This window comes from Heloderma suspectum, chromosome 3, assembly GCF_057233095.1.
Source record: "Heloderma suspectum isolate Gila_16-S chromosome 3, 16-S_ref, whole genome shotgun sequence".
Lineage (NCBI taxonomy): Eukaryota > Metazoa > Chordata > Lepidosauria > Squamata > Helodermatidae > Heloderma > Heloderma suspectum.
The window spans coordinates 111,509,021-111,535,256 of NC_139460.1; positions in this window are offsets into that span (position 1 = coordinate 111,509,021).

Sequence of the window (26,236 nt, forward strand, 5' to 3'; positions counted from 1 at the left end):
AGAGTGCATCTCACCACATGGGATGTCAATTTTCTGTAGCTTCCGGCCATATGGTCAGACAATATTTACCATGGGTCCATAATTGCTTGGAATTTGAGGATACTGTGGACATACTGTAAGCCACATGCAGAGGTTTGAGTCTATGCCCAGTGAAATAATTAGGATCATGCTCTCCCACCCATGTAGAAAGTAATAATCTGTTCTGTCTGACAATGTGGTGAGACAACGGTCCTGTTCAAGCATGACAGAATCATAATCATGGTAGCGACATGCATGCATGCCCTGACGGCCCCTGCAATCCTTATCTCCCTGTGTTGAAGGGGAAAGTCTGAAGATAAACTGGAACTGCATTAGGCTGTTGTGCAGAGCATTGTAACCACATGCCTAGTTTCTCTTCAGACCTTCCCTGTCAACATGGGGAAGGCAGGGGTGGAGGGGAAGGGGGTGGCACGCATGGCCCTATGTTCCTTCCATGGTTATGAGCTCTGATGCCTGAAGAGGACTCATGTAGTAGCTCTATGAAGATGCTTGAGTCTATGTGCAGTGAGGACGCTGCAGTTGCACTATCCAATACACAAAGAATTCAACACTATTTTGGGCAAAGTGGTCATGAGAATCAGCACTTGTACCCTGATTAGCCAGAACCTTTAAAAACAGTTGTGTTCACACTTCCTAAAAGATATATTGGGGCTGTTCACACAATATGCTAACACACATTCGGTGGTTGAGCGTGGGTTCTTGTTGAACCATGGGTTGTTTGTTGAATAGTGGGTTAGTGTGTTGTCTGAACCCAGGACATTTTCATCAGTGTGGCTTGTTAACCATGCAGTGTGGCTTGTTAACCATCTGGAACAACCCAACAACAAACCAAGATGGCTTGTTCAAGAAAAATAAGCCAAACTACATGATTAACAAGCTACCCTGTGGAAATCATCCTGGGTTCAGATAACATGCTAACCCACAGTTCAACAAACAACCCACGGTTTAGCAACAACACACACTCAACCACTGAATGTGGGTTAGTGTTGTGCAAACCTAGTCTTTGTTTGATCACAGCAACATTTGCACTATGCCATAAAAAAGCTATGGTTATCAAGAAGAATTAAAGGGGTGTCCCACCAGAGGTAATTTTTAAATGGATAGAGTTTTGGACTTGGACTGGAGAGACCTGGGTTCAATCCTTGCACAACCATCACTCTTACTGGGTGGCCCTGGGCAAATCACTATCATTCATCTTGACGTACTTTACTCAGTTGTTATGAGGATAAAATGGGATAACAATGCAAAATATTGCAATAAATCAGTCTCTGAAATGCCACTTTGGCCACATGATCGCTGGTGTGCTCTTAGTGGAACTGAGCACTCCTCAATGGGCTGCCCCAAGACATTTTGGTGCCTGGGTGGAAGGACCAGGTCGTGCCTCCCCCCCCCCTCTCCATTCCATCTACAAAAGCCAACCACACTGGCAGTTGAATGTTACTTCCAACAATGGTAATGTGACCCATTCTCAACCGCACCTGAGAGCAGCAGCCTAGCTTTGGGGGTGAAGGTCGGGTCATGCGGCGCACAGCTCTGCCTATTCTGTACCCTTCGGCATCTTCTGCCTGCCTTAGGCAAGCATCTCACCCTGCCTAATGGTAGTGCTGGCCCTGAATCCTCAGATACAGAAAGAAAGTAGTCAAGAAGGCTTGTGGAAGAGATGGGCTTATTCACATACAGGTTTTTGTTTCTTGACAGAAATCAGAAGTGTGCTTTGATATATTTTTTTGGTAGCCTTTCAAGACCATGCATAGAGTTGGTGGTACTGTGCTGGTACTGTGTTCCTGTTCCACAGTACAACCTGGTTCCAGGTACCATCACTGTTTGTGCATCCTGCATAACCAACTTTCCTGTGTCAACATGGGAGACAAAAGAGGAGCTTTTCCCATGTGCTCTCTTTGCTTCCAGTTTTGTGCAAGGGGATACCCTGTGAGGATGCACCTGATGTTACATCCTTCATTGTGGAGAAGAACAGGCCTCTTTATTTATTTGGTTAATGCAGATGACCTTTTGCCAAGTTGTAAATCTTTGCTGTGCACATGCAACCAATTAGGGAGCCATGCGATGAGGAGCAATTTCCTGCACATTCACCATCTAGGAAAGCTGGGGTATGGTAAAATTCTCACCACCATGTGAGCACATGCTAGGGATGGCCCATTACTCCACGTGACCGTGTGTACCCTGGTGTTACTGTTTGGTCCACAGGCATCTGGACTCATCGACTGCTGTCAAAATGGTTGTGAGCAAGAACAAAAATCCACAGAATTCCCTTGATTCACATTATTTCCTGGACATAAATAAATGTCTGTTACAGAATGATGTGAGTGAAGGAACTGCATGGGGTGAGAAAAAAGGAGACACCATTTCCCGCACGTGTTCATTAGGATATAATAAATGGCTTGCATAAGAAAGGAAAGATGAGGTCACTTTTGTCTCTCTTTTTTTTAGCATATTGGTGCAGCTGTTAAAACAATTGCATAGGAACAAATCAGTACCTAATACTAGAGCCTCAAAACTTCTGGACTTGCTAGAATACCCTTCTTTGCTCATATCTAAGTTTTCATTAAGCTTATTCAACTGACCATGTTGTATTTGTGTGAACTGAAAGGATTTTACTGTTGATTTGACTTACTGATAAGGTCCGTTTCACATATTACATTTTTTGGAGGACAATTTTAGATGGTTTAAGCATGAACAGGACAAAGTAAAAACATGCAAAGACGTGTCAGAGATTGCCTGTATGTGATATGATGACCTTAAGCAAATATTCTTTAGTGTTTGATGTGTCTTTGTATTCTATTTCAGGTGTTCAGTGAATTAAAAAAAAGGATGGGCAAAACCTGGATGCACCCAAGATCTTCTGATGATACTTTCTCCCTACTCACTTCACTAATTAGGGAAGTGAAGGGGGGTAATAACCAATGACAATAAAGTATTTGGCATGTCAGAAGCAATACTGAAATACAGAACTGGCATTGGTTATGTGTTACACAGTCCTATTTATCATATGTTTGACTTGCATCAGAGAGCTTATTCTCCACCCAAAACTGTAAAGCTAACCCCAACAACATCCCCTCCCCAAGTCCCTTATAGGGCTACGTCTGGTTTCAGCTTGATAGATGAAGGGTTACAAACTTGTTGTTTTTGTTTTTGCTATGAAAAAAGTAGGAAAGTAAAATTGGGATGGCTGGCTTAAAAAAAAATTAAACCTTTGGGAGGGGCATGAACTGTAGTGCTCAAGAATGGCATCACACACAGGACCTTTAAAAATTAATTGGGGAAAAGAGGACATTTCCATGAAATGTCATGCGCATTGGTGGGGGTGGAAATAGCTTTGCTGGTCTTTGCTCCCCTTTGCATGGTAGCCCACCTTTGTGAGACAAGCAACTCTGCCCTTGAGTGTTTAAAAGGGGGTGGGGGGAGATGGGGGACACACATGCAGTTTGAGTACTGGGAAAAGGTGACCCCCCCTTTTCAGGAGAAGTGCTTGCGTCCCTAGCAACATCTGAATAGCAGCTGCTCTCAGTTTGTTTCTGTGTTTGCATTAAGCACAGTAATCTGGAGAGGCACTGACTATTTTAAAGAGATGTGCTGTGGAAATAACTTCAGAACTAGCTCTCCATCATTCTCTGGAAAGAAAACATGCAGCATTTGCTCCTCACCAAACATGTTCTTACTCTTCTGGATGTACCTGCAACTGTGTCTAACAGCTGCCAGAAATCAATATCGAACAATTGAGCAAAGGGATCTTTGCTTACTGCTTTCTCTACTTAAGACACAACAAATACACACAAACCCTTCCCACCTACATTGTACACTCTCCCCATTTCTCTATCAAATAAGAATCCATTTTGTTGCTTCATTTATGCATGATGGCCTCCATTTCAAGGGGATTTGCCCCAAATTTCTCCTCCCTTTGGAGTCTTGGAGATAAGACATACAGATACTGTGTACTGGTCTTACTGTACAGAGGATTTGATCAGGGTTCTATGTGTGTGTCTTTTTTAAATGCATGCAAATGATCAGTTCAGCCATGCTGCAGTCTTCCTTAACCAGGCGTCTTTGAAAACCACATTGACTCATTTTGCACAGCCTTTCTGAAGGCTACTTCTGTTGCAGGCAGGCAAAGAAACAGGAAGTTCCCAGAAAAAGCTGTCAGTTTTTTACAGATCAACCAGATAATACTAGCACACTTCACCATATTCAAGTGCTTCTCTCTTTCAGCTTCAATCATAATTATGCACATAGGACCAAGCTCCTAAAATATCAAGCCCCGTACACCATTTTGAGAGGAAACCAATTAACTGTAAAGCAGGCATGTGGCTCAGAATAATACTGCCAAGAAGACGTACACGTTGGATAATACAATCCCCTTGCTGATGAATTATGCCATTTTCTTCTGTATCGAATCCTATTGTGGTATGCCCTCTGCCGCTGCCTTTTTATTGATCCTGTTGCTGCACATTTCATAGAATTCAGGCACACAGAAAGTAAGCTGAGGCAATAAAAGAATTCATTAGGAGGATCAACCAAAGTTCACAATGTGGCATGCAAGCTTTTGAATTACACAGATCCCTTCCTCAATGCTAGATGTTCCACAAGGAATGTAAAAGAGCAAAAAAAGAAAAATATCTGGCAGAGGGCAGGGTGTTAAGCCCCAGCCTGCAGGGTTTCCCCCTACTACCACCACCCAATCTTTAGATGGAAATTGGAGAAAGTTCTTGAAGAGAAATTGGGTTGCTTTGTGCTAAAGAATTCTAGTTACAAGGAAGTATATTGGGACTGAAAGCAGATGGAGAAGTTTTTCCAGATGTAAAGATGAGTGCTGGGGGAAAGGGCTATAGCTCAATGGTAGAACTAGAGCATCTGCTTTACATGCCAAAGCCCCCTCCTCGATCCCTGGAATATCCAGGTTGGGCTAAGAAAGACTCCTGTTTGAACCGCTGGAGTTCCGCTGCCAGTCAGTGTAGAATCAGTGGAGGCTGGTGGCGCCGATGTCAGTGGGGCGGTGTATCTGCTCTGGGTTTCCGTCAGAACTTTAATGGAGCTATCCAAGGACACCAGCCTCCACTGTGTAGGACCACCCTTCCCCAACCTTGTGCCCTCTAGATAATTTTGGACTACAGCTCCCAGGATTCCTGACCCTTGGCCATGCTGGCCAGAGCTGATGGGAATTGAAGTCCTAAACACTTGGAGGGCACCAGGTTGGGGAAAGCTGGTGTACACGATACTGAGTTAGATGGATGAATGGCGGAGCTCGGGGTTAGACAGCTTCCTGTGTTCCAAAAGCTGCATCTGTGAAATGTCTGGGCCTCGGGCAGCTGATGTTAAAAGCATGGGAGCAAACTAGGCCAGTAAGAAAGCTGGCAAGCCTAGCTATGATTGAATTATATGGTTAGGTCTTAGGCGGGGGCGGGGGGAGGCCTTTCCACCCCTTAATTAATCAATCTCGAAAGTTTGTTCATTGTAGTGTTTGGTTTTGGGCAATTCATATGGCAGCTAGGGCTCGCCTCTTTGAAGGGATGTTCCTTTCTTTTCATGCAAAACATGGTGCAGAGAAGGACTAATGCAAGCCTCCCATGGCTTTTCCTATATAATCTTGGCAACTGGTGAATTGTGCCACATGTGTATCTGAGCTCCACCACTTAACTGCTCAGAGGCTGCCCTACCTTCCTTTTCAAACAACTCTTCCGCTGCCTCCAACAGTCTCCCCCAGGATGCCAGTGAGAGGAGATCCGGAAATGAAATTTCTTTCAGAATTTCAAGCTCCGACTTGGAAGGCAGCCAGGTGGTGTACTCCAGAATATGAGACCTGAAAAGGAGAGGCAAAGGCTGCTGCTTATTGAAATGCAGATCAGGGCCCAGCCATGGAAATTTGCTACTTATAACAATCAGTTAAGATTACTTGCTGCAGAGCAAAGCCAGTGGAAAAGGGAACTGATTCCTCCCTGCTCCGCCCCTGCTGTGTAGTTACAAATATGCATGAGCAACTGCTTCCCTTTGCTTTAACTGCACATATGACATGTTCAGCCCGTGAAGGAAACCGCTAACCATTTCTTCTCTCTTTGCAAAGCATCTAACACATCTAATACTGTCGAGCAAGAAAACAAGAGTACATTTCGCAGTGCAGTTTCAAAAGAAAAAATCCCGACAGAATCATTTTTAGATTACTGAACTGTGCGAAGTGGAAAGTACATTTCATGAATTACACTGTGAGGGGGAAACTGCCTGGGTGTCCTTCATTCCAGAATCTTTCAGATATCTCCAGCAGCAAAACAGTTAATGAGATCTTACCCTCCTTCCTTAATTAATTGCATTTTATCCCACTCTTCCTACAAGGAGCTCAGGGCAATGTATGTGTTTCTCACCAACCCAGTTCACCCCTCACAACAACCTTGTGAGGTAGGTTAGACCATAATACTCATGCATGCATGCACACCTGTGTCCCTGGCCAGTTACCTTTTACAGTCACTTCACAGTGGGGTATCGAGAAAAGGTCAACCCAAATGATTTAGGGGCTGGAGCAACTCCCCTATGGGGAAAAGTTACAACGTTGGGGGGGGGGTAGCTTAGAAAAATGGTATGTAAGGGGGAACACGATAGAGGTATCTAAGATTATGCAGGATTTGGAAAAAGGAAATATGGAGACCTTTTTCTCCCTCTTTCTTAGGGCTTTTCTATGCAAGGCTTTTATTGTGCACTTGTCATTGCCTACTCGTGGTTGTTTATGGGTGCTTTAAATTATGTCATTACCCTCCAGTTTCTCTTCTGTTTTTAAGAGCTCTTTCTAGGGTTTCTTTGGAGCAGGGAAAATCCAGTATTCTTTTCATCCTGAAACAAAGCACAAGGCTCTACTAGTGTAATTGTGTTATTCCGCTATACTACACCACCACCTAGAGGTTGTGTAGCTGAAAATACGGAAATGTAGGAAAAGAAAAACATTTTGTGTGGTGATCTGATCTCAATTCTGTGCAAAACCAGAAGTAGATACAGCGGGTTAAGAGCCTTGTCTAAAAACTGGGGTCATTCTATGAAGTTGAATGGTGGGAGATTCAGGCCAGATAAAAGGAAATACTTTTTCACACAATTCATAGTTAAAATATGGAATTTGCTACTACAAGATGTAGGGCTTCTCCACACCAGGCTTTTTATCCTGCAGCTTACCGAGGCTTCTGCTTCTGGATTCTTTGTGAGATTAAGATCGGCTCCTTATCGGGCTGACATGGGCTTTTTTTCTGGGACTTTATCTGCAAGTTCTACATGTTTCATTACTCAGCCACTAGATGGCACTGTGATATAGCAGAACTGCGCAATTTCACATGGCCATTAAAGTGGAATGACATTTATTACCACATTATCCCCAATCTTTTAAAAACCTGGATAAAGGTCAGAAAGTACAGGAGATGCCCTGGAGGTTGACAACTTCATGTAAAGGACTTGCACACTTCCGAAAGTGACCAATCACGAGTGTGCAATAAAAGCCTCATGTAGAAATGTTCATGGTGAAGGCCACCAGTTTGGTTGACTTTAAAAGGAGATTAGACAAATTCATAGAGGATAGTGGTGGCTACTATGATGGCTATAGATGACCTCCAGTATCCGAGGAAGTATGCCTCTCAATACCAGTTGCTGGAGAACATGAGCAAGAGGGTGCTATTGCATTCATGTCCTGTCGTGGTCTTCCCACAGGCATCTGGTTGGCCACTATGGGAATAGAATGTCAGACTAGATTGGCCTTTGGTCTGTTCCAGTATGGCTTTTATTATATTCTTATGCATATGGAAGTAGACTGTGAGAGGAACTTAAGAAGAGCCATGCTAGCTCAGACCAAGGGTCCATCTCTTCCAGCATTCTGTTCATAAAGTGGCCGGCCAGCTGCCTGTGGGAAACCCACAAGCAGAACATCAGCGCATTACTAACAACAAAGCTAGCAGAGATGACAGTATTCCAGCTGTGCTATTTAAAATCCTAAAAGATGCTGCTGCTAAAGTGCTGCACTCAATATGCCAACAAATTTGGAACACCCAACAGTGGCCACAAGACTGGAAAAGGTCAGTTTACATTTCAGTCCCAAAGAAGGGCAGTGCCAAAGAGTGTTCAGACTACTGTACAATTGCACTCATTTCACATGCCAGCAAGGTTATGCTCAAAATCCTACAAGCTAGGCTTCAGCAGTATGTAAACCGAGAACTACAGGAAGTACAAGCTGGATTTCAAAGAGGCAGAGGAACTAGAGATCAAATCGCCAACATTCACTGGATCATGGAGAAAGCAAGAGAATTCCAGAAAAACGTCTATTTCTGCTTCATTGACTACGCTGAAGCCTTTGATTGTGTGGATCACAACAAACTGTGGCAAATTCTGAAAGAGATGGGAGTACCAGACCACCTTACCTGTCTCCTGAGAAACCTGTACGAGGGTCAAGAAGCAACAGTAAGAACCGGACATGGAACAACCAATTGGTTCAAAATTGGGAAAGGAGTGCGACAAGGCTGCATATTGTCACCCTGCTTATTTAACTTATATGCAGAGTACATCATGAGAAACGCCGGGTTGGATGAATCACAGGTCAGAATTAAGATTGCCAGGGGAATTATCAACAACCTCAGATATGCAGATGATACCACCCTAATGGCAGAAAGTGAAGAGGATCTAAAGAGCCTCTTGTTGAGGGTGAAAGTGGAGAGTGCAAAAGCTGGTTTGAAACTCAACATTAAAAAAATGAAGATCATGGCATCTGGCTCCATCACTTCCTGGCATATGGAAGGGGAAGAAATGGAAGCAGTGACAGATTTTATTTTCTTGGGCTCCAAGATCACCGCAGACGGTGACTGTAGCCATGAAATTAAAAGACGCTTGCTCCTTGGGAGGAAAGCTATGGCAAACCTAGACAGCATAGTAAGAAGCAGACATAACTTTGCTGACAAAGGTTCGTATAATCAAAGCTATGGTTTTCTGAGTAGTAACGTATGGCTGTGAGAGCTGGATTATAAGGAAGGCTGAGCGCCAAAGAATTGATGCTTTCGAACTGTGGTGCTGGAGAAGACTCTTACGAGTCCCCTGGTCTGCAAGGAGGTCAAATCAGTCAATCCTAAAGGAAATCAACCCTGAGTGCTCATTGGAAGGACAGATACTGAATCTGAATCTGAAGATCAAATATTTTGGCCACCTAATGTGAAGAGAAAAGTAACTGGAAAAGACCCTGACGCTGGGAAAGACTGAAGGTAAAAGGAGAAGGGGACGGAAGAGGATGAGATGGCTAGATAGCATCACCGATGCAATGAATATGAACTTGAGCACGCTCCGGGAGAGAGCGGAGAACAGGAAGGCCTGGTGTGCTATGGTCCACGGGGTCACGAAGAGTCGGACATGACTTAATGACTGAACAACAACAACCCATGTTCTCCAGCAACTGGTGTACACAGGCTCACTGCCTCTGACACTGGAGGTAGCATATAGCCATCAGGACTAGTAGCCACTGATAACCTTATCCTCCATGAATTTGTTCAATCCTGCTTTAAAACCATCCAAATTGGTGGCCATCACTACCTCTTGTGGTTGTGAATTCCATAGTTTAATTAGCGCTGACATTCAGAGTGTAGAATAAGTCCTGAACCAGGGAAGCCTAAGGCTGCAATCCTAAACCCACTCAACTGAACTTACTTCTAAGCAAGCATGCCTAAGATCACATTGTCAGCCTGTATGTACCTGGAAATAAGCCCCATAGAACTCAGTGGGGCTTACTTCTGAGTAAACATGCATAGGATGAGGCTGCTACTGTGCAGCATGTCTGTTGTATGCAGTACCTGGAGTTCCTGCCAACATAGTACAATCACTCAAAATGTGACAGGTTTGTATTTTTCCCTCACCTATTTCCCATAAGCTTTCCCAGTGCTCTGATCTCTTATATATGGAGGTTTCATGAATCATATTGTCAGTAAGGCACAGTGTGTATATCACTTGCAATCCCATCACACATTTTATTCTCTTAGAGACTCAGACGGAAATGAGTGACATTAATGGAACTGCAGGCAAGTAAGTGCTTTCACAGTTGCAATCTCATCCATTATAGTGGCTGCATATAGCAGACAAAAGAGCAGTAACTTGCACTTCTAACTGAGGTTAAAGGGAAAGAGAGAGAGAGAGAGAGAGAGAGAGAGACCTTCCCAGTCCATCCATCTCACCTCCCCCATCAATTGATTGCATTAGAGAGTGCTTGTCCCTGAGATGTCTGCTGTAGACAATGGCTGAGGGGGGAGGGGGAAAGATGATCCATACCCGTTAGATAGGAATGATTATATTTGAGAAATGATACGTTTACAGTACAATCCTATGCAACTCAATGAGGCTTACTTCCAGGTCAGCATATATAGGATTGCAGCAGCCCAATTAAACCATTTCCAGAGGGTAGCTGTGTTAGTGTATTGCAGCAAAACCAACAAAGAGTCTTGTGGCATCTTGAAGCCCCTGCATCAGCAATTTCAGTCAAAAACATAGCACTTTTCTTTCTTTCTTTCTTTCTTTCTTTCTTTCTTTCTTTTTGTAATTTCTTTTCCTGGAAGAAAAAAGGCTTCCAGGAATACTTTTTTGAAATGTCCATTAGTACAAAATGTGGCAGTTAAGCTACTAATTAGGACTGATTATATGGAATATAACTTGCCAGTCCATAAACAGCTACACTAGCTACTGCTCCATTTCTGGCCACAGTTCAATTCCGGCCATTTCTGGCCACCTACATGATTTGGGACCCAAATACCTAAAGGACAACCTTCTACCACATAAACCTGACCAAAGGTGGGGTTTGTCATCTGAGGCTGTCCTCTGGATCTGCCTTCCAAATTATGTGGGTAGGGGGGACTGGAGAGAGAGAGGGCCTCTTAGTTCTGGCACATCATTATGGAATGCCCTCCCCAAGAAAGCTTGTCTGGTGCCAACTGTGATGACATTCCAATGCCAGGCAAAGACATTTTTGGTTGCCCAACCATTCTGGCACGTGGTGTGAACTAGTTTGAATGATTTTTTTCCCTGCTCTGTTGAATGTGGCTGCTGAATTTTCTGCTGTAGATCACCTCTGCATCTTGTTGTGATTGTAATATTATATTGTTGTTTCCTTATTTTTGTTTGTACACTACTGTGATGGTTTTACTGAAGGAGAGCCTAAACATCATTTAGGTCATGGGAATGCAACATGGTGGTGCCCACCAAGACAGCCTACTGCTCCCAATTTTCAATTTAAAAATATTTTTATATTATTACTAACAGCTGGGATTGCTTCAAGTACAGCTGCTGCCATCATAATTTCCCATGAATGCCTCTGGGCAGGTGACTTGTCCTTTGTGACTTGCCATGGCAGCCATTTTATGGTTGTGCCCAGGACAGTTTCTTAAGTTTACAACTGAACTGTGTCCATGGGCCCAAAAGTTTGCCTACCCCTGTTTGTTTGTCGCCTGACAGCAGAGCCAAGCAAGCTGGCATACTGGGCCAGAACCCTAAACCAGCTGACGCGTTGATGGCTTGTTAATCACGGCAACAAGCCACCTTTGCTGGGTTCACATGACACAGCAAGCTGGGCTGCCAAGGCTAATGATGCAAATCCCCCATGGCTTATTTCCCCCTCCGTGATTGTGCAAACCTAGTCACTGTCTGCTTTCATAGTCCAAATGAGACCATAGCAATAATCTAATCCTCCACAATAAGACAGGCAATAGACTACTGCTGTCTGCTTTAGGTTCATTAAGACTTCTCACAGAACATGGTCTGAGTCATGGAGGCAAACAAAATCCAGTTGTCAGATCAGTAATCTGTTAAATTGCATGCTTTTCTCTTTATTTTGTAGCAATATGTGAAAGATCGCAGGAATGTGCTCAATCAAGAGTCATGAATTATCTTGTTCCCATCGCTGATGTGTTTCACACACACATGGGTCAAAGGATCATGATGATCTTCTTTAGTGACTAAAAATAAAAAGGAACTGAGTGGACTTTTGCTTCCTGAAATAAAAGATTGCACTGAACTGTAGCTAACTCATAAAAAGAGGGACTGAAATGCAGTGAGAAGCAAGATATACTGTACCATTACCCTTCCTTTTAAGGGTTCCCACCCCCCGCAGTCCACCAATGGCATAGTGAAAATCACTACAACTATGTTCTTCACACAAATGGCTTCTATGTGGCCCCATATGGATGGATTTCAAGTGGTCACCTCACTTGATTAGTGGTTGCACATGTTCAACTAAGTCTCATACAAGTGTTTGCCTACACACAAGTAGGGCTAAAGTGTGTGGGGGATGTGGGTGTGCACATAAGCCCTACCACCAATGCCTTCAGAGTTTCCGATTGCAGGAGCTCTGTAAGCATGTTCAGCTGAACATGTTTACTGAACCCTTTTTCTTCACACTCAGCACGTGAAGTCCTAGAATCCAGCCAAGAATCCAGAGATGTTGGCAGGAAGGGCTTGCATGCATGCAGGCAGCTATGTTGAGTTGAACCATACCAACAGACCAGTTCTAGCAGCTTCCACCAGGTCTTTGGTAAAGTGAATGGGTCTTAACTGAGCATTCAGGAACAAACTATCCCCAAATACTTTGCATTAAATTAATTTCTCTTCAGTACTGTGAAGATTGCAGCTAGGCTCAGAGGGGACAGGGAATTCTGAGGGGGGTGGCAGGTGATGTCGGCATCCCTGCTGATCAAAATGTGCTATCGCTGTGTCCTTGTGAACCCTGGCTGCACCACACCACTGGTACAAAGGACAAGGTGCCTGGGTGGAGGTGGAGCTTAAAGTCAATGCTTATTTTCTAAAATGAGAGGAACTGTAGTGCCATATTTCCTGGACATCATATCCTCTGACCTGGAAGCTCTTTCCCCTAATCCTGGACATATGTATGAGTGATGGAAACGTACTTTGAACATGTGCAAAAGCATTCTCCTTTACACATGATAGGGCATCGGTATTGAAAATTGACTGTGGTGCTGAGCCCTTGCAAAATTAAACCCTGAGCATCCCAGTGTCATTCTTCCCCTGCCTCCTCTGTGCAAAGCTTGTCTTGTGCTAGTCAGACCAGAGGACAAGGCTGCTAGCTTGAAATCTGTTGCTGTCAGCATACCCTTAGCCTCCACTTCACTTCAATGCCCAAACATGCACAGACGAGAGGCTTCAGACTACAGCTTTTAATCCATTACTTCACAGGGTCATACAGCTGCAAATTCTCAAAGAAATTCTCTGTCTACAAGGAATGCCTTCAGGGGATCCAAATGGAATTTACGAGAGTTGCCCGCCATTTGAAGAGGGAGGTGGTCTCGCTAGCCTGACTTAAGGGGGGGAGATCCCTCTCTTGTCATGAGGCCTCTAAGTGCAGCTTCTCTTGCAAGGCCAATTGGGTAGGCCATCTAAGTTCTGCCCCTACCTTCTCTCTCTTTGCTCTGTGCCTGCACCTGGCATCTATTAGGTCAACCTCCTGTTTGCTGCCTCTCACGGAGGTGGGGGGTGAGGAGGGACCCTCAAGCTCAGCCATCTGTATGTTTGTAACCTGAGAAGCAGGCCTACTCATATCTGGACTAGCCTGGGAAAACACCTCCCCCATGTCTGATGGTTTTCCTTCAGAATCTAAACTGCTGTCCCACTCCCTGTGCTCAGAAACACCCCTGACAGTTATCATTTGCACAACTGGGGTTATTTTTCTAAGCCCTGCAACTCACAAGCACCCAAAGATATATCTGTATTACAAGTGTTACATAATAAGCCACAAACATCGCAGATGGTTCTTTGGCATTGTGGTACTTCAGAAAGATGGTTTTAGAATACGTACATATTATCCCTATCAGTACTGTATTGTATCTCCTTAGGTGCCATTCTGGAATGTGTTTTATTACCCAGCCGACATTGTGTTCGGAGCGTGGGTGTGTCCCCGGCACTTAATCCACTTCAATTCACATTGTAAATGTGAATCGAATTGGTGCTCCTGACACCAATTATTTCAGTTTAAAGGCTGTTAAAGTATTCGCCAGTCATGTGCAAATGCAGTGGCACATGTCAAATCTGGACTGAATTGAGTGGGTTAAAATTCTCTGATAAAAATGGGGGCTGGGCTTTCAACTGCGAATTTTGCAGTTTTGAATATAGCAGTCTCGTAACAATTTTGTGTGTGAACATGAGCTTCCCCTTCAGAGATTAATCATCTGTTTAATTCTTCATCCTGGCACTTGAATAACACCTCAAAGCACAATGTTCGTTGCTATATAAACCCAAAGAAATGGTCTGTTTTAGGTTCACCAGGTTGTGCAGAAACTGAAACTAACTTTTTGACTGCATATTTCACAGTGTCTGTTTACCAGTAAATCCGATTCTTCCAAAATCTTAAACTATTCCATTTTTAATTCCTTCCTTTGAATAGCAATATTGAGCTGTCATTCACACACACACACACACACACACACACACACACACACACACACACACTTCCTGTTGCCCTTTATGCTCTTCTTCAGTCATAAATCAAATAGCTGCAACTGCAGCGGGACCTAGCACCACACCCAAGGGAGGGGCTCCTTTCCCTGCAGCATATATGACATCCTGTTATGGCCTCTTTGTTCCTCCTATAGTCCAGTTAGGCCACTGTACAGAACCCTGCCGTTAGGCAACAGAGTGTATTATCCGATTGGCTGCACTGTATTGCAGTCATTTCCTGCAGCAACACAGGGTGCTTTCACAAGCATCCTAAGCAACCAAAGGCTGGCCTACAATGAAATCGACTGCTGGGGAGAGCCAGGGCCATAATCCTAGTGCTTCTGGCCACATCCATTTATTCCATTCCAGCCTTCCCAACCTGGTGCCCACCAGTTCCTTTTGACTACAATTTCCATCATCCCCATGGGAGCTGGTGTCCAACAGATCTGGTAAGCACCAGGGTGAGGAAGGCTGCTTTATTCATTTACTCCAGGAGCCCTGGGTTCTTTCTAGATCAGACTGGGGTAACCTAAGTGGAATAATGGTTGACATAGACATGATCCAAGAATGGTGCCATTCAGGGGAAGGAAGTGTCTGACAAGACAGTACCAGGTTTGTACTCCCCTCTCCTCCAATCAATGTTGGATGTCTCTAGGGCCAGCCCTAGGCCAAATGGTACCCCGATTGAGGAGTACCTACCCTTTGGTGAAACCTTCCATTTCTTCAGCTTTTGAATACCATTTTTTTTCCTAATTGCATTTGTAGCCTTTTCACAGTTTGGATACAGGATTTGCATATGTATTTTATCCTTGTGATATAAGACCTTAGATTTGCACTGTAGCATCTGTATATCTATACTGAGTCATACCACAAGGACAGCTTGTACTATTTGTTTCAGCTGTTAGGTGGACAGTTGAGTAAATCACCCCCAACAGGCACCCCCAAACAAGCCTCTAAATCTATCCTTGAGTGCTTGTAAAATCACCCGCAAGGTGTGTTTGCACCTTCTGTTTTACATTTGTCTCATTAAATGCAGATTTTTCCCCATTTTGTTTCACTGGCCATAGTATTGCCTTTGTCTTTTTCTCTCCAGTGGGCAGGACAGGGGGTGAGGGAGCCAAAGGCATTCCTGTTTTGCTGTGATATCCTTGATGGGGATTGTGGAAACGGGCTCTCACCACACCATTCCCCGGCTGTCACGAATGTTAGGTTGAAGATCATATTAAGAAGGAAGAGGAGAAACGATATGGTCAAGTGTTCAGGCCACAGCTGCAGTTAGACAGCATCTGTAAGAAGCAAAGAGAATGATCCTGTCCAAGCAACCTTCTGTGCAGTAATCTTCTTTACCATGCAGTAAAGAAGGTTCATCAGAGTCATACTGAACAGAGAGGATCATTCTCCCTGCCTGCTGCTGTTTGAGAGGTGCACCGGAGGAGCCTCTCAAATTGCCAAGTAGCTTTCAAGTAGCAAGCCTAAGATTGGACTTTACTTCCCAGCATGCCACTTGCAAGGCATCTTCTGCTGTCTGTAAATAACCACCACTTCAAAGACACTCTCCTCAAGCCCTTGAGTGGTTCTCTGGGTAGCCACTCCACATTTTTGGAGGTGCAATTAAGGAGAGGGAGGGGAAGCAGATGAGTCAAGTAGTTATTGACTGGCTCTCAAGTGGAAGCTCTCTACACTCTACAGGCACCAGTAACCCTGTGTTTCTGGCCCTGTGGCTTCTTGTGTGGGATGTATTTGGCAGCATACATTCTGCATATACCCTAAGAAACCTTGTTCCTCATTATAGCTCAGGTTTCTTTAGTCTCCGGGAGGTTATGAAACACTGTAGTGAGGTCACAACAGGAAGTGCAATCAACAGTGAGTAAATGGAGCTTTTCCTTCCTTTTCTACCATTTTCAAAACTTCCTTCTTCAGTTCCAAATCTTCTTGGAGATCCTGCTGTTCTCCAATGTATATGGTGGGAGGCTTGGGGAAGGATTCACAGGCATCTGCTTCTTTAGTAGGCAGTATATATACATCACATGTTCCTCCTTTCTTGTATCCTCATTTTTCACTTCTGCAAACCCAGCCACCTGATCTTTCCCCATAGGGGCTTTGTCTTGTTTAAGATATTAATTTAATGCATTGTTTTCATGTTCTTTAACACAATTGGCCGGCTGTCCTCTTTTGAGGAGCTTGGGCACTCCTGGGACCTGGTTGTTGATAGGAGGGGTTTTTTTTTATTTTTTGCACGAACTGAATGCAGACATAGAGACGGCTGCTTGCAACATAATCAACAGCATGGCGCAATATGGTCTGGATGCCAATGTGCTATAAAAGCTAATCTACCTACCTCACTCATTTTTCATGAAAAACAAGCTGTCAGAAGAGAAATGTCATAACTTACTTTGTCTCTGGAGACTGCTACCAAAGTAGTGGCCAAAGGTCAAAGAGCCAAATTATGCATATCCTGTCCTCAGCTCTGTGTGAACTCATGCTGAAACTCTGCAGTTCCCCATATATAACAGGCAGAAGTGGAATAATTTCCTCCATCAAAGTCTCTTTCTAGCTGCTTAAATTTGATGTATCAGCTTATAAAAGAGAATAAGCTACACTTGGCTTACTGTGTATTTCCTATCTCCAGCATTGCCATTCCACCAGACTTTGACATGATTTCCAAGCTATCTGCTTGAGCATAAAGAAAATAAAGATATCCCAATCAGTAGGTATATTGACAGTTTGCTATTCCAAGGCTATCATCATAGAGGTCTAAGTCACCACTCAGGCCTCTACTGGGAGGCTTTGAGGAGTAGCTGTAGAGGCCATTAGGTCACCATCACACAGCATGGTTGCTCACCAGCCAGCAGTGCCTGTTGTAGACCCCTGACATTATGACCTACCTGTAGCTGCACGCTTACAATGTCTGCCGTGTGTCCTGCTTCAAAGAGTACAGTCCTCTATTTGAAGACGCCCTCCATTTGAAGGGCTGTCCAGTCAATTCTAGTATCTATCTATCTATCTATCTATCATCTATCTATCTATCATCTATCTATCTTTTCTATACCGCCCAATAGCCGAAGGTCTCTGGGTGGTTCACAAAAATTAAAACCAAATGGCACACATTAAAACAATTTAAAATATATAGAACATTAAAACCACAATATAACAATACAACCACAAAACCTAGCAGCAGTGCAGGAATTTAAAATACAGATTTAAAACAGCAAAGCTATAAGTCTAGAAAGCTAAAATGCCCGGGAAAATAAAAAGGTCTTCATCTGGCACCGAAAGGAATACCATGTAGGTGCCAGGCGAACCTCACTAGGGAGCTCATTCCACAGCTGGGATGCCACAGCAGAAAAAGCCCTCCTCCTAGTAGCCACCCGCCTCACTTCCTTTGGCAGGGGCCCAGTCCCTGTTAACAATCTTGCTGCCCTATTTGGACCAGCTGAAGTTACCGAACTGTTTTCAAAGGCAGCCCCACGTATAATGCATTGCAGTAATCCAGATGAGAAGTTATCAGAGCATGGATAACTGTAGCTAGGCTATCTCTGTCCAGATAAGGGCGTAGTTGGTATAAAGACAAATAACTGTATTAAGAAGGTTGAGCAGGGGTCTTAAAGTTGCCCATCAACCTGGACAGCAGGCTGAGTAGCTATTTTATTTATTTATTTATTTATTTAATTTCTATACTGCCCAATAGCCGAAGCTCTCTGGGCGGTTTACAAAAATTAAAACCAAACACACAATAAAACAATTTAAAATATATAGAACATTAAAACCACAATATAACAATACAACCACAATAAAATCTAGCAGCAGTGCAGGAGCTTAAAATACAGATTTAAAACAGCAAAGATAAAAATTTAGAAAGCTAAAATGCCTGGGAAAATAAAAAGGTCTTCACCTGGCGCCAAAAGGAATACAATGTAGGCGCCAGGCGAACCTCACTAGGGAGCTCATTCCAGAGCCGGGGTGCCACAGCAGAAAAAGCCCTCCTCCTAGTAGCCACCTGCCTCACTTCCTTTGGCAGGGGCTCACGGAGAAGGGCCGCTGACGATGACCTTAAGGTCTGGGCAGGCACATATGGGAAGAGGCGATCCTTCAGGTAACCTGGCCCCAAGCCGTTAAGGGCTTTAAATGTTAACACCAGCACTTTGAATCGGGCCCGGAAATTGACTGGCAGCCAGTGCAGCTGGAAAAGTACTGGCGTAATATGAGCTCGCAGGCCAGTCCCTGTTAACAATCTTGCTGCCCTATTTTGGACCAGCTGAAGTTTCCGGACCGTTTTCAAAGGCAGCCCCACGTATAACGCATTGCAGTAATCCAGACGAGAAGTTATCAGAGCATGGATAACTGTAGCTAGGCTATCTCTGTCCAGATAAGGGCGTAGTTGGTATACCAGCCTAAGCTGATAAAAAGTGCTCCGTGCCACTGAGTTCACCTGTGCCTCAAGTGACAGTTCTGGATCCAAGAGCACCCCCAAACTACGAACCTGATCCTTTAGGGGGAGTGCAACCCCCTCCAGAACAGGTTGAATACCACCTAGCCGGGCAGAAGAACTACCCACTAACAGTACCTCCGTCTTGTCTGGATTGAATTTCAGTTTACTGGCCCTCATCCAGTCCATTACCGTGCCCAGGCACTGATTCAGAACAGCCACTGCCTCACCTGGATTTGATGAGAAAGACAGGTAGAGCTGGGTGTCATCCGCATATTGATGGCACCTCAGCCCACACCTCCGGATAACCTCCCCCAGCGGTTTCATGTAGATGTTAAACAGCATGGGGGATAAAATAGAGCCCTGTGGAACCCCATGGCACAATTGCCATGGCACAGAGCAATAATCCCCCAGCACCACCTTCTGGAATCGGCCATCCAAGTAGGAGCGGAACTACTGCAGTGCAGTGCCTCCAACTCCTAACCCAGACAACCTATCCAGAAGGATACCATGGTTTATGGTATCGAAAGCCGCTGAGAGGTCCAGGAGAATCAACAGGGTCACACTCCCCCTGTCCCTCTCCTGGCAGAGGTCATCCCACAGGGCGACCAAGGCAGTTTCCGTTCCAAAACCAGGCCTGAAGCCCGATTGAAATGGATCTAGATAATCCGTTTCATTCAACAGTGCATGGAGCTGTCCTATAACCACCTGCTCAAGCACCTTGCCCAGGAAGGGGATGTTGGCCACTGGCCTATAATTGTTAACATCCTCTGGGTCCAGGTTAGTCTTTTTCAGGAGTGGTCTAATTACTGCCTCTTTTAAAGCGGCAGGCACCACTCCTCTCAAGGAGGAATTTACAACCTCCTGGACCCAGCCGGACAACTCCTCCTTGTTTCATTTAATAAGCCATGAAGGGCAAGGGTCAAGCACACAAGTGGTCGATTGGACTTGGCCAAGCACCTTGTCCGCATCCTCAGGCCTCAGTAACTGAAACTCATCCAATAAAACTGGACCAGACGGTGCTCTGAACACCTCTACCAATGGAACTGCATTAATGGTGGTGTCCAATTCATCACGAATCTGAGCGACTTTATCCTCAAAGTGCCGTGCAAACTTGTCACAGCGTGCTACCGAGGGTTCCACCATCTCTCTCCCTGGCCCAGAATGTAACAGGCCGTGAACCACTCGGAAAAGCTCCGCTGGACGACACTGAGAAGATGCAATGCTGGTGGAAAAGAACTGTCTCTTTGCCACCCTCACAGCCACAGAGTAGGCTCGATAGTGGGCTCTTACCTGTGTTCGGTCAGACTCAGCACGAGTTTTCCTCCACCTGCGTTCTAGCCGTCTCCCCTCTTGCTTCATTGCCCTCAGCTCAGGTGTATACCAAGGAGCTGGCCCGGCTCTGCTCAGAGGGAGAGGGCGCTTGGGTGTGATCGTGTCAACCGCCCGAGTCATCTCTGCATTCCACAGAGCGACCTGGGCTTCGACAGGAGCACCAGCCATACCAGCAGGAAAATCCCCCAGAGCCCTCTGGAATCCATCGGAATCCATTAATCTCCGGGGGCGGACCATTTTAATAGGTCCCCCACCCTTGCAGAGGGGAAAGGCTGCCAGGAGTCTAAACCTCAGCAGGAAGTGATCTGACCATGACAAAGGGACAGATGTTAATTCCTCCACTTTCAGATCACCATCCTCCTGCCCAGTCGAGAAAACCAGATCAAGCGTGTGTCCTTTTATATGCGTTGGGCCAATAACATGTTGGGACAGCCCCATGGTTGTCATGGCGGCCATGAAGTCCTGAGCCGCCCCGGATACAGCGGCCTCGGCATGGAAGTTGAGATCCCCCAGGACCATCATCCTAGGGGTCCTCAACACCAAGTCCGAGACCACCTCCGTCAGCTCAGGCAGGGAGTCTGATGGGCAGCGGGGTGGGCGGTACACCAACAGAATCCCTAATCTGTCCCGGGTACCCAACACAAGGTACAAACACTCAAGATCTGCACTCAAATGAGCAGGAAGCCTGGAGAGGGAGATTTAATTCCTATAGACCACGGCAACCCCCCTCCCCGACCCTCAAGTTGGTGTTGGTGCTGCACCGAGTACCCAGGAGGACACAGCTGGGAGAGAGTGACCCCTCCCAGTTCCCCCACCCAGGTCTCAGTAATACATGCCAGGTCAGCCCCCTCATCCACAATCAAATCATGGATGAGGGAGATTTTATTTTGAAAAAGTCATGGTGTTCCCTACAATGGTGAGATATATTGTATTTCTATTTAAATGAGAGCAATTATTTCTAAATTCGCATCTACACCTATACATTAGCATATGCAAATGTTATGCCAATCACCGCCCTCTGTTTTGGTGATGTGTAAGTAGCCACTTAAGGGACATTGGTTTCCCTCCTCAGTCACTACTCAACCGAGGCAGCTTATTAAACCCCCTCGCTGGATGTCCACCATGGTTATTATGGGAAGCTGCTCATAAGGAAATACTTTCTTTGGAATCATACACGTTTCTAGATCGTGCCCTTTACAACTGCAGTTTGGCTGGAGTTCAGAGTTTACGTGTCTTATCTTCTCTCTACTGAATCATCAAAATTAGTGCTGATCTTCACAGAATCTTGTGACTCCATCTGTTGGCTCCTTAAAGAGGGTCAGTAGGGGGAGTTCTGTTTTTAAATGTCTCTAATTTCATATCACACCAGCTGAGGCGAGAGAGAATGAGAAATAAGTTCTGCTTGTGTCCCAAATCAAAGTGAGGGAGAGAATGCTGCTTTCCCAAATGATGAGCACATAAACTATTTAATGAAAATAATAAGCAGTAACTGTACCTAGTCCCACGTCCTTTGACTGCAGCTGTTTGATCAATAAAGTACTTAAGTTACTAACAGTGTGTACTAGTCACCGGACTATAACAAATGCACATCTAATATTGGAGCATATCTTCCAAATGTACTTATTTGACTGCAATTTTCCTCCCTTGGTTTGATTCTTTATTTCATAACATTATAAGCTAGCATGCACAAAACTTTCACAATCTGAAACTCACAGTCCAATCCTGTGTATGTCTCTTCATTGAGTTCACTGGGACTTGCCAGGCATAGCTGTAGGGTGACTCCACATTGGTGCTTCTTCCTAGGGCAGATGTACTTCAGCTCTGAGGTATTGTGCAGCTGCTTCTCATTAGAATTAAACCTCACTTGGCGGGGTGTCCATGACAATGGAAGGAGATGGAAGGAGAAGCCAATCATGGCTTATCTGGATTTTTCAAGGAGCTGGCTTTGCTCCATGCAGGGCTCCACGAGTCAGTGTATCGCACCAGTAAAAGTCACATCACAGAACATACTTCTTGGTGGGGGTGGAGGTTAGAGTGAACGTCATCTGACTGGCAGGGGCTGCTCAACCAATAAGAGAGGCTCCCCGCTCCAGGCTCTCCCCCCCTTTCTCCTTTGGGAATAAGAGAGGCCCCCCTGCATTCATGGGACAAGCCTCAATGACCACAATGGGAGTTACTTCTGAGTAGACAATAATTGGTTTGTGTTGGGAAACACAGGGGCCAGGAACAATCTCCCCCCTCTCCCCCGCCCCATTTCTTTAAATAAACATTCCTTTCCAGAACACAGTATTTTAGCTGCCCTGCCGTGATCAATTGAAGCTTCAAAGCTGCAACATCAAGGCTCTTTAAATGCATTACTTTGATTCACAGGAATCTCAGTGCGCATTTTGGGAACAAGCCTCATTGACCACAATGGGAATTACTTCTGAGTAAACACACATACGTTTGTGCTGGGAAAGACAGGGAGGAGAAACAAAGACAGGGGAAACCAACCCCCTTTCTAACCCAATGCTGCTCAGGAACAAAGGTCTGGATTAGTTACTTCTGAAGGCAGTAAACCAAACAAGGGAGAATCGCAGCTTGGGGAAAGCACTTTACAGCCTTTGGGGAATTAGTGCTTAAAAATGTGTTATTACAATTGAGGGGGGATCTGCGATGTGTGCATTCAGGGGACAAGCCTCATTGACTGCAATGGGAGTTACTTCTGAGTAGACACTAATCGGTTTGTGCTGGGAAACACAAAGACAAGAAACACCCTTTGACCAGGGTCACGGTGAAAGGCACACCCCTGGGCGGGGCTAGCATACCCGAGGTCAATGTGGGGGTTGGGGCACACAGCAACTATACCAGAGAGAACCCGACTTAAGGAAAAGAATTGGACTTTAAGCAGTCTCAGAAATCCAGTTTTTCCCTGATAAGCTCCGGGGTGGCTGCTGGATAGCCACGATGTCATGTATCCCTAATGACCTCCAAACGCAGCAAGATCAGCATGAACTGTTCATGGAGACACCCCCTGGGCATCTTCTGGAGAAGAAGTCAAGACCCTTCAAGTGCTTTAATACTGGCTTATAGCTGAGATATAATCTTTAAGTTCCAACAAGAATAAATATGCAAAAGCAAACAAAACGACAATGAAACCATCACTCACACTATGGATGACAGAGTGTGCATTTCTAAAGCATATGACTTACAGCTGAGCTAGCCTATGGCCCATGATTTTTGTGATTCTTCCCCCCCACAGCCCCCCTGACTGATTAATCCTTCTCCCCCCACAAAAAACAGACAGCATGTCCCACACATTCCCTCTGTGAGTACCACCCACATTTCTTTTATATTGCAGGGATGGGCACTATGTCAAGATGGAAACACCTGCAGGGCCTTAAACCTCAAAAGAATCACTCTTGCATTACCTGGCAGCCTCTGCTGGAAGCCTGTTGATGGTCATCATTGTACATACAGCATTTCCCTGCCCTAACTCCAACAGGTGTTATTCATGCCTGCCAGTGGTGCTGACATGGTGTGCCAAGGCAATAATTAGTCGGAGTGTGTTGCTGTGTGCAGAGGGTTTGATGCACATAATATGGAAAAGGTTTCTTCTTCCAGAAAAGAGGACAGGACAGTCATTCCCAACCCCCATCTTCTGTGTTTTTGGCAGACAGCAACTGCTGCACAGCACAGAGACAGGGAGCCCGTTCCCAGCAAAGACCATCCTCAGCACAATCCACAGACCTACTGCCACCCCTTGCATTTCATGGCCTTTCAACCCCACTGTTCAGAAGCTCCCCCACCCCATAGCCATTGATCTAGATACTTGCAAATTTAGGACAAATTTGGCTCTAATTCTGGCTGGTCCAAATAGGGCAGAAAGATTTTTAATGGGGACTGGTCAACGAGATCACATTACACCAGTACGTTTCCAGCTGCACCAGCTGCCAGTCCGTGTCCAGGCCCAATTCAAAGTGCTCGTATTAACATTCAAAGTCCTAAAGGGCTGAAGCGCAGGTTATCTGAAGGATCACCTCCTCCCATATGTACCTGCCCGGACCCTAAGATAATTTATTTATTTTATTCAATGTATAACCTGCCTGTATATGAATATCCTTGGTGTAGGCATCTTTGAATATTTCAAATACTCTAGGCATCTCCAGGGGTCCTCCTCTGGGAGCTCTTGCCAAAGGAAGTGAGGCAGGTGGCTACCAGGGCCTTTTCTGCTGTGGCATCACAGCTATGGAATGAGCTCCCTAGAGAAGTTTGCCTGGTGTCTATGTTGTACTCCTTTCAGTGCCAGGTGAAGACCTTTTTATTTTCCTGGCATTTTAGCATTCTAGTCTTTTAGCTCTGCTGTTTTAAATCCGTATTTTAAACCTCTGCATTGCTGCTAAGTTTTATGCTGGTTGTACTTTTATATTGTAGTTTTAAGCTTTCATATTTTATATTGTTTTATGCTATACCTTGTGGTTTTAATTTTTTTGAACCGCCTAGAGAGCTTCGGCTATTGGGTGGTATAGAAATTAAATTAAATTAAATGAATAAAATAATAAATAAATAAATAAATATCAAAGGTTTATGCCACAATTAGGGCAACACTGGCTGGGGGAGTTGTAGGACTTTTTTCTGTCTAAACATGCATAGGATTGTACCCTTAATTTGTTAATCTTTAAAGCAGAGATGGGGGATGTGTGTCTTCCAGATGTTGTAGGACCACAACTCTGATCAGCCCTCACCATTGGCTATGCTGGTAAAGACTGATGGGAGTTGCAGTCCAACAACATCTGGAGGGCCATATGCTCCCCACTGCTGCTGTCACAGGCATCTTTCCTGTTTTGGTAACAGACTAATGCTGCTAGCCCTCTGCAATTTACTTTACATGTAATGGCAAAAGCACAATTTGTTGATTTTTGCCATTTTGGAGGCACTTCTGGTAATTCCAGTGTTTGTAATCTGCAAACTGGTAACAGTAATCTGCACATTTATTTCAGACTCCATTTGGAATCACTAGTTTGCCCAAGTCTGTTGGTGAGCCACATTTGTGTGTACTGGGTCACATCTGTGCTGACCCATGACATTTTGCTGTCTGAAGCTGAGCCCAAATAGTGCCCTCCACCCCTGCTAGGGCCAACCCCTGAAAATGTCTTGCTGCACCATTCGGACACCAATTTTTGCACATGATGTACATCCATATATAAAGATGCAGGAACGTAACTCCTGATTCAGCCCTAAGTCCTCATGTATTTTTGTGCTCCTAACCAGGAAGGACAAGGTTCCCAAAGAACTGATTCAAACCAAACACTATAAGCACAAGGAACCAACCGCAATACACTGGACTAGTAATTGCGTATTTTGTGCAAATTATAATTAGGGGGTCCATTGTAGCTTAAAAACAGCATTTAAAACTATCAGCTTGAAAATTGTTCAAACATTTGTAGTCTTCCAGATATAACTGGACGTTGATTGGTACAACTCCTTTGTAAAATATATAGTGAAATTGTTTGTAAGATTTGTTGTGATATTGTTGGTTGAAAATATATGTATTTATTTATTAATTTATTAATTTATTTATTATAATTTGCACAAAAATACTCCATTACTATTCCAGTATATTGTGGTTGGTTCTTGCACTTATAGTGTTTGGACTGAATCAGTTTTTTGTGCTACTGACATTTCTTTCATACATTTGCCAGTCAAAAACCATCTAAGGGCACAGTCCTTCACATGTTTAGAAAGGAAAACATCTTACAACTCCCAGCATCCTCCAGCCAGCATTGGCTGCAGGATGATGGGAATTGAAGGACCTTTTCCTGTCTAAACATGCATTGGATTTCTGCCTAAACATGGAAAGGATTCTAAGAAGCTGTTTTACTGCTATTTTCTTTGGGCCGATGTCTAAGATATCTCAGTTACTTCTTGAATAATGGCAAAAATAATTAGAGAGACTAATTTATAATATAACGTCTGCTTTATAAAAAACTGAATATTATACTCTTTTGAATG